General features: G+C 44.5%; 1 protein-coding gene across 2 annotated transcripts in view; it reads left to right on the top strand.

The window, feature by feature from the left end:
* Positions 1–3,446: 3,446 nt before the first annotated feature.
* PIGA (phosphatidylinositol glycan anchor biosynthesis class A) overlaps positions 3,447–9,125 on the top strand; it is a 120,517-nt gene continuing 114,838 nt past the window's right edge. Inside the window, exon 1 of one of the 2 annotated variants that reach the window (XM_069204949.1) lies at positions 3,447–3,711. The gene's annotated coding sequence lies outside the window, so the exon portion shown is untranslated. The remainder of the gene's footprint in view (positions 3,712–9,125) is intronic. The other variant, XM_069204950.1, reaches the window with a different exon arrangement.

Genomic DNA, 9,125 nt, shown 5'->3' with positions numbered 1-9,125 from the left:
CATGCACCCCGCACCATCTTCTTACCCACAACGCCCTGCAAACCTCCAACATTGCTGGAAATCATACATTTTCCCACATTTTTGTGATGGAACCTTCTGGAATCTGCAGGAATCCACAAAATTCTTACCGCCTAGCATTCTCTCATCTATACTGATAAAAATTCTGCTGCACATGTCATCCTAAATTATTTTTTTTCAAAATGCCCATTTGGACCAGCTTTGATTCCGCTCAATTTTTACATGTTTTTGGCTCTTCCCTGTCACAGGCACTTGGCCCACCTACACAAGTGAGGTATCATTTTTACCGGGAGACTGAGGGGAACGTTGGGTGGTAGGAAATTTGTCCCGGTGCGGTGATCCCACACAGAAATGTGGGCAAATTTTTATTTTTTAGCTAAATTTGAGGTTTGCTGAGGATTCTGGGTAAGAAAACATTGGTGGATCCACAGAAGTCACAACTACCTGGACTCTCTTGGTGTCTAGTTTTCAGAAATGTCTGGGTTTGGTAGGTTTCCCTAGATGGCTGCTGACCCCAGGGCCAGAAATGCAGGTGTCCTCCCCCACAAAAACAAGTGGTTTTGTATTTGATAATTTTTATGTGTCCAGATAGTGTTTCAGGGCATTTCCTTTCGCGGGCACTAGGCCTACCCACACAAGTGAGGTACCATTTTTATTGGGAGACGTGGGGGAACGCTGGGTGGAAGGAAATGTGTGGCTCCTCTCAGAATGCAGAACTTTGTGTCACCGAAATGTAAGGAAAATGTGTTTTTTAGCCAAATTTTTAAGTTTGCAAAGGATTCTGGGTAATAGAAAGTAGTCAGAGCCCCACAAGTCACCCCATCTTGGATTTCCCTAGGTGTCTATTTTTCAAAAATGTGCAGGTTTGGTAGGTTTCCTTAGATGCCGGCTGAGCTAGAGGCCAAACTCCACAGCTAGGCACTTTGCAAAAAACAGCTCTGTTTTCTTTCTGAAAATGTGATGTGTCCATGTTGTGTTTTGGGGCATCTCCTGCTGCGGGTGCTAGGCCTACCCACACAAGTGAGGCACCATTTTTAGCTGGAGACTTGGGGGAACGCTGGGTGGAAGGAAATTTGTGGCTTTTCTCAGATTCCAGAACTTTGTGTCACCGAAATGTGCGGAAATAGTGTTTTTTTAGCCACATTTTGAGGTTTGCAAAGGATTATGACAGAACCTGATGAGAGCCCCACAAGTCACCCCATTTTGGATTCCCCTAGGTGTCTAATTTTCAAATAAGCGCAGGTTTGGTAGGTTTCTCTATGTGACAGCTGAGCTACAGGCCAAAATCCACAACTAGGCACTTTGCAAAAAACAGGTCTGTTTTCTTTGGGAGAATGTGATGTGTCCACGTTGTGTTTTGTGGCATTTCCTTTCGCCGGCACTAGGCCTACCTACACAAGTGAGGCATCATTTTTATCAGGAGATTTGGGGGAACGCTGGGTGGAAGAAAATTTGTGGCTCCTCTCAGATTCCAAAACTTTGTGTCACCGAAATGTGAGGAAAAAGTGTTTTTTTAGCCAAATTTTGAGGTTTGCAAAGGATTCTGGGTAACAGAACCTAATGAGAGCCCCACAAGTCACCCTATCTTGGATTCCCCTAGGTGTCTAGTTTTCAAATATGTGCAGGTTTGGTAGGTTTCCCTAGGTGCCAGCTAAGCTAGAGGCCAAAATCCACAGCTAGGCACCTTGCACAAAACAGCTCTGTTTTCTTGGGGGAATGTTATGTGCCCACGTTGTGTTTTGGGGCATTTCCTTTCGCGGGCGCTAGCCCTACCCACACAAGTGAGGTACCATTTTTATTGGGAGGCTTGGGGGAACACTGGGTGAAAAGAAATTTGTGGGTCCTCTCAGATTTCAGAACTTTGTGTCACCGAAATGTGAGGAAAAGGTGTTTTTTTTGCCAAGTTTTTAGGTTTGCAAAGGATTCTGGGTAACCCGGTGAGAGCCCCACAAGTCACCCCATCTTGGATTCCCCTAGGTGTGTACTTTTAAAAAATGTGCAGGTTTTGTAGGTTTCCTTAGGTGCCGGCTGAGCTAGAGGCCAAAATCAACAGCTAGGAACTTTGCAAAAAACACGTCAGATTTCAATGTGAAAATGTGATGTGTCCACATTGTGTTTCCTGTCGCGAGCATTAGGCCTACGAACACAAGTGAGGTACCATTTCTATCAGGAGACTTGGGGGCACACAGAATAGCAAAATAAGTGTTATTGCCCTTTGCCTTTCTCTACATTTTTTCCTTCCAAATGTAAGACATTGTGTAAAAAAAGAAGTCTAATTGAAAAATGCCCTGTAATTCACATGCTAGTATGAGGACTTCGCAATTCAGAGATGTGCAAATAACCACTGCTTCTCAACACCTTATCTTGTTCCCATTTTGACAATACACAGGTTTTCTTGATACCTATTTTTCACTCTTTATATTTCAGCAAATGAATTGCTGTATACCCGGGATAGAATGAAAACCCACTGCAAGGTGCAGCTCCTTTATTGGCTCTGGGCGACTAGGGTTATTGATGAACCTACAAGCCCTATATATCCCCGCAACCAGAAGAGTGCAGCAGACTTAAGGGTATATTGCATTAAAAAAACTGACATTGCAGAAAAAAGTTACAGAGTAAAACTTTAAGAAAAATGGCTTTTCTTCACCTCAATTTCAATATTATTTTATTTCAGCTGTTATTTTCTGTGGGAAAACCTTGTAGGATCTACACAAATTACTCCTTGCTGAATTCAGAATTTTGACTACTTTTCAGAAATGTGTAGCTTTTTGGGATCCGGCATTGGCTTCACACCCATTTCTGTCACTAACTGGAAGCACAAAAATAGTAAAAATGGGGTATGTCCCAATAAAATGCCAAAATTGTGTTGAAAAATTGGGTTTTCTGATTCAAGTCCACCTGTTCCTAAAAGCTGGGAAGCTGGCGATTTTGGCACCTTAAACCCTTTGTTGATGCCATTTTCAGGGAAAAAAACACAAGCCTTCTGCTGCAGCCATTTTTATCATTTTTTTGTTGTTGAAAAAATCGAATTGTTTACTGTATTTTGACTTGATTTCTTGGTCTCCTTCAGGGGAACCCACAAAGTCCGGGTACCTCTAGAATCCCTAGGATGTTGGAAAAAAAAGGACGCACATTTGGCGTTGGTAGCTTATGTGGACAAAATGTTACGAGGGCCTAAGCGCGAACTGCCCCAAATAAGCCCTGGCACCTGAGGGGGAAAGGCCTGGCAGCGAAGGAGTTAACAGGGCTTGAAACCAGAACGAGGCCCTCAGCTCCAATCTAGGCGAGCACGTCAGGGCAAGTCACAGCCCATCACAGGCGTAATGGATATCTAGTCCTTCTTTTGTTTTTACGCCACTGTTGCCTGATTTCCATGACTACGGAAGCGCCGCCTCTTGATCGCCTGGTTCATTTCCGGTAGGAAGCTATTCAGTTTTTTTTCAAAACACAAATATGGAGAGAGCTGCTGCTTCGGAGCTAATGTATTTCCGGGATGTGCATATGTCGGGTTGCGGAGCTCCCGGAGCTCCGCAAACCAGCTGATAGCGCAGGCTGGATGTTGGGATCGGCGCGTTATCATCTGGGAGGAAGTTGGCTTTCTTTAATGATTGCACCTACGTCTCCTTTAGACAAGTTTTGGAACTTACCCAGCTCACGTTGCGTTCTGGGACTTGCAGTTTCGCCTTGAATAATGTAAGTATGCTCTCTTAATCCGAACACATCGGATGGCTGTGTTGCTCCGTGTGCCATGAATCACGGGGACACTTGACAGCTGTGCATTGTTACCGTCTGATATTTCTGGTAGTACGAAGCTGTGTTTAATGTTGTTGGAGTTGCGACAGAGATTTCGTTTGTATTTTATAACCCAAGAGTGTGGGCCACAGCACATGTCCTTCTGATAGGTGGTAATGTGAAGCTGTAGTCCCGACCCAGGAAGGCAGAAAGAACCAAGGCACAGACACTCGCAATGCCACCCGACCGCGCCTATCTCATCGTCATTGCTTAATTGGAAGAGTTGTTTAGTTACTTTTGGTATCCCCTTGGCCCGTGACAGGAAGGTGGCAAATTGCGTCTCTCCGCTACACAGCTACATTTTGTAACCATAAATGCATTCATTCTCAACTGAACTTTCTTGCTTTTAATTCGCAAGCCTTTTTGATTCTCAGACTAGCGTGTCTGGCTCGGTACTTTTCAGTGATAGGTAAAGGGAGAGCAGCATTCCGTTTTCTAAGGATTCTACCATCTGTTGCAAACTCGGGAGCTTCACTTCGTCTAACAAAAAAGTACAAACAAGACTTGCCGTCCGTGGACTAAATTAGTGCACTGACGCTACTGAGTCACTCACTTGTGACACCTGACGCGGTAATTCATCAGATTTAAGTTTGAACTTGGCGCATTTTTGTTTTCGGGTTGTAAGAGAAGCAGCAATTTGTTTTGGGTTTGTAAGAGAAACAGCAAATTAGACTTGTGTTGGACACGTATTTCACGGAAATTGCTGGACGGCCCATCTAAGTCTGCGCACTGGATGAGAAACAAGCATTGGCAAAGCCAATAGGTCTCTCCTTTGAAGCCTATTGGCCTTGGCTGGACCATACACAATTGAGGAAATACACTAGGCAGCATCTTTAAATTAATCAACACTTCGACAAAGCTAGTAAATCTTACGTAGGCGAGACCTACTGGCTTTGCCAAAGCTTGTTATAAATAGCAAACATGCTCCTCGTAGTATTGACCTAGAAGGGTGAAAATAGTTACCAGACGTGCCATATTCGAAGCTATGTCCTATAGGCTGAATGCAAAAATTCAGCAACAGTGCATTCACCCACTGAGTTATATCCAACAATCACACTACCAGTACAGACAAAAGAAACGTGTGTCTCTTTGTGCAGTTATATGTCTTCCTGTGATTCAAGTGCTCTTCTGCAAAGTTTACATGACCAGTAGGAAATAACAAGCATTGGCAAAGCCATTAGGTCTCGCCTATACAAGACCTATTGACTTTGTTTTGTTTTGCCATGTTGTTCAGCATGGCTAAAGGTTAGTGGTGTGGAGTGTCAGAGCGGAGTGGGGAAGTAGAGTGTTGTAAAGTGTATTTGTCTGAATGTTGTAGAGTGGAGTAAGAGGATTAGAGTGTCACAGAGTTGAGTGGACGGTAGTTGGATTCAGTGGCAGAGAGCATTGTGGGGTTGAATAGGGTGGAGTGGGTTAGAGTGGATTGAGGTAGTGGGGTGGATTGGACAAGAGTAGAATGGCGTAGATTGGGTGGCTTGAGTAGGGTGGATTGGTGTGAGGTGGTTTGGAGTGGGGTAGATTGAAGTGGGATGGGCTGGATGAATTGGACTGGAGTGCGGTGGACTGAACTAGGATGGGGTGGGCTGGATTGTGGTGGATTGGAGTGGATTAAAATGGGGTGAGGTAAATTAGGGTGGACTGGGAAGGTGGATTGGGGTGGGGTGGTTTGGACTAGGATGGATTGGACTGGGGTGGACTGCATTGAGCGAGGTGGATTGGCGTGGGGTGGACTGCAGTGAGGTGGATTGACTGAGTGGGGTGGATTTGGGTGTGATGGGGTGGATTGGATAGGGTGTGGTGGACTGGATTTGTTTGGGTGGATTGGTTTGGGGTGGACTGGACTAGAGTGGATTGTAGCCGACTGTAGTGGGGTGGATTGGATTGCAGTGAGGTGGACAGGGTTGGGCTGATTGGATTGGAGGGTAGTGTACTGGATTGAAGTGGTGAAGATTAAGGTGGCTTGGAGTAGGGTGGATTAATATTGACTAGAGTGGACTGTGTGTGGTGGATTGAAGTGGATTGTATTGGAGTGGGGTAGATTGTATGGAGTCAGTTGGATTGGGTAGCGGTGGACTTTATTGGGGTGGGGTGGGTTGGATTGCAGTAGGGTGGATCGGACTGCAGTGGAGTAGATTGGACTGGGGTGGGGTAGCCTGGACTGGGGTGTGGTGAATTGAGGTAAAATGTATTGGATTGTAGTAGGGTAGATTGGACTGGGCTGGATTGGGTTGGATTGGTGTGGGGTGGATTAGATTTGATTGGTGTGGGGTGCACTGGATTGTAGTGAGGTGAATTGAGATGGAGTGGGTTGGATTGAGGCGAGGTGGATTGGATTGGAGTAGGGTAGATTACTCTACTGGATTGGATTGGAGTGGGTTGTTTGGCATTATGGTGGGACAGACTAGTGGGGAAGGTTAAAATGGATTGGAGTCGGACAGATTGTTTTAGATTAGAATGATGCAGATTGGAGTGGGACAGATTGTAGTAGGGTGGATTGGAGTGGTGTAGATTGGCTCAGTGTGGGGTTGATTGGATGGGGGGTTTGGAGTCCAATTAATTGGGATGGAGTGAATTGGATTGGGTGAGGTGGATTGAATTGGAGTAGGGCATATTGTTTTGGATTAGAGTGGGGCAGATTGGAGTGGGGAGGACTGTTTTTGATTGGAGTGGGGGGCAGACTCGAGTGTGGCACATTGGAGTGAGACAGATTGTTTTGGATTGGAGTGGGGCAGATTAGAGTGTGGCAGATTATTTTGGATTGCAGTGGGGCATATTGTTCCGAATTGGAGTGCAGCAGATTGCAGTTGGGTATATTGTTTTGGATTGGGGCAGATTGGAATGGGGGATATTGTTTTGGTTTGGAGTGTGGCAGATTGCTTTGGTGTGGTGCAGATTGTTTCTGATTTTGAAGGTGCGAATTGGAGTGAAGCAGATTAGATTGGGGTGGGTTGGGAGGATTGAAATATAGTGGGTTGAATTGGACTGGATTAGGGTGGGGTGGATTGGTATGGGGTAAAGTGGATTTGGGTGGATGAATTGGCGTGGATTGCATGACTATGTGTTAAAGCATCATTTCAGATATTACACATAAGAAAGAAACTCTGTCGCTTTGCGATATTTCAAACAAGTTAATAGTCATCTTTTGAGAACAGCACCCATGAACAAAAACAAAAGAAAACATGAGTGGAAAAGGAGGATAGAGACTTTGCAAAGTAAAAGAAAGCTAGCTTTAAAAAATAAACTTTGCGATGTTGTTTGTCCTGCTGGACACGTTTTTAAAAGTCACAAACCTTCTGTTTGCACTAGAAGGTAAAAAATAACAAAATAGTACCTTGATCACGTTGGGAGCAGCAGACGAGCACTAATTAAGTTGAATCAATCAGTGCTTGATCCCTGCTCCACATAGAGGAACGGAAATGATGCCAAGCATGCCTTGACGATTTACAAGGCTGTAAAGAGTGCCACGCAAGCCAACAAATGGTGAGCGACAGGCGGCGCCAAGCCCTTAACTGAACACAACAGTTTACGCATGCACTCGCAGGCTTGACCATAAAAAGCATGGAGCCATCACTACTGCCAGCAGTTGTTTATTGCTGATAGTAAACAAGACCCTCTTCACGAATATGAACAGGCACTGAAGAAGCTGGCAAGTTTTGTAGTGCTTGGCTCCGCGCACCTGCTGCTACATACAAAAGAGGAGACTGTCCTCTTTCTTCGGCTTCATAATTGTTAATCGCACTTCGGTACAAAAGGCCATGTCAGTGTGTGCTGCATTCTTGTGATGTCACTTTGGGGAATAACACTCCTTATCAGCAGGCACTGGGAAGAAGTGAACGCCTATAAGAAAAATAACGTGCCTCCGTTGTAAAGAAATAAACTATAAGGAGAAAAAGTTGAAATAGTTGAGCAAGACTTTCTCCCTTTCAAAAAGGAACATATTAATAACACATGTGATTTGCAAACGTATGGGAATACAGACACCAATATTAGCATAGTGTAGTCAAATAATGTGCTTTGCATAGCACTTAATACCGGAGTTTTTCTTATTTTAAGCGCTCTTCATTACATTTGATATTATTATTATTATCCAATGTAATGAATGACAAGCTCTTTGTCGGTCCGAAGTTCCCTGCCGGACATCGTACGCTTAAGCATCATGTCACAGTAGATATTAAAGCAAACCTGAGTAATCTTTCGGGTTCATGCTTCAATGCAGATGAAATCTTATGTCTCGGCTTATTCTCATGTGAGAACCGAACAGCAGTGCATTCATCACCGATAATAAGAAGCAAACTTAATTCTTTTTTTTGTGATAATTTATTGCAGTGAGTTGTGACGTCCTTGAATGTACAAAAGGAGACTGAAAGGCTGGTCATGGCACAGCTTCTGCAATTAAAGGGATAAGGAGACATTACGTAGAGTCCTGTGTGTTGACATGATGACCCACAAGCCTGAAGGTTGGCTGATAATGATATCACTAAAACCTGGAGACAGCACTGCCAGCGATAAACTGTTTTTGTGCACATTACTCATGTTTTTTTGTGTGCTTTTTTTCTCATACATTATGCAGCCATTAGCTGGGGTGTGCCGGGCAGAGACAAAATAGCATCAACCAGGGAGTGGTGCATCTTAGGACGATTTACACTCCGCTAAAAACAATTCACTTCATTCAAGTCAGCTGAACACCGCAAAATGAAGTCACAAAGAATCCATGATGAGAACAAAAGGATCGGAAATAAAGAGAGCAAATTGGTGCGTGAAATCGTCATGACAACAAAGCTCCTGCACTGGCTGAAAGCAGCTGTAGCTCTGTAGCAGTTGATGGCGTAGCAAAAGAAAAACACAAAACGGGCAAAGAGCAGAGGAAGGCAGTGTGGAAACAGCCGAGTTGCGCCTAAAGCTTGATTTATGGCCCCACTGGCACCCTCATGCCTAATGTAAAGATATGGCAACAAGTTATGCATGGGAGCGGCCCACAGAATTGCAGAGGCAAGCCTAGACTGGCACCGTACGCCGGCACAGCATGCGAAATGTGAAAAGAACAATATTTACAGCCTTGTTTACACCATTATCCAGCCGCTCATTTCCCACACATGAAAGGGAGGGAATGGGATGGCTGAAGCAGCGAAGTAGGTTGTAAGACGGAGGAAATCCTCTCACTTTTGAAGTTACAGAAAGTAAATTAAAGTGGCCCCTTGAAAACAGCGTCTAACATTCTGTGTAAAGGAGATGAGAACAAGAATTACAGCCCTGTGTACAGAGCTTGGAGCCAATGAATACATCAAACGTTCGTGTGAAAAACTCTTAGAGAAAGA

The sequence above is a fragment of the Pleurodeles waltl genome, chromosome 8 (assembly GCF_031143425.1).
Source record: "Pleurodeles waltl isolate 20211129_DDA chromosome 8, aPleWal1.hap1.20221129, whole genome shotgun sequence".
Classification (NCBI taxonomy): Eukaryota; Metazoa; Chordata; class Amphibia; order Caudata; family Salamandridae; genus Pleurodeles; species Pleurodeles waltl.
The sequence above is the reverse complement of the archived record's forward strand: the minus strand, read 5'-3'. Positions and strand labels throughout refer to the sequence as shown.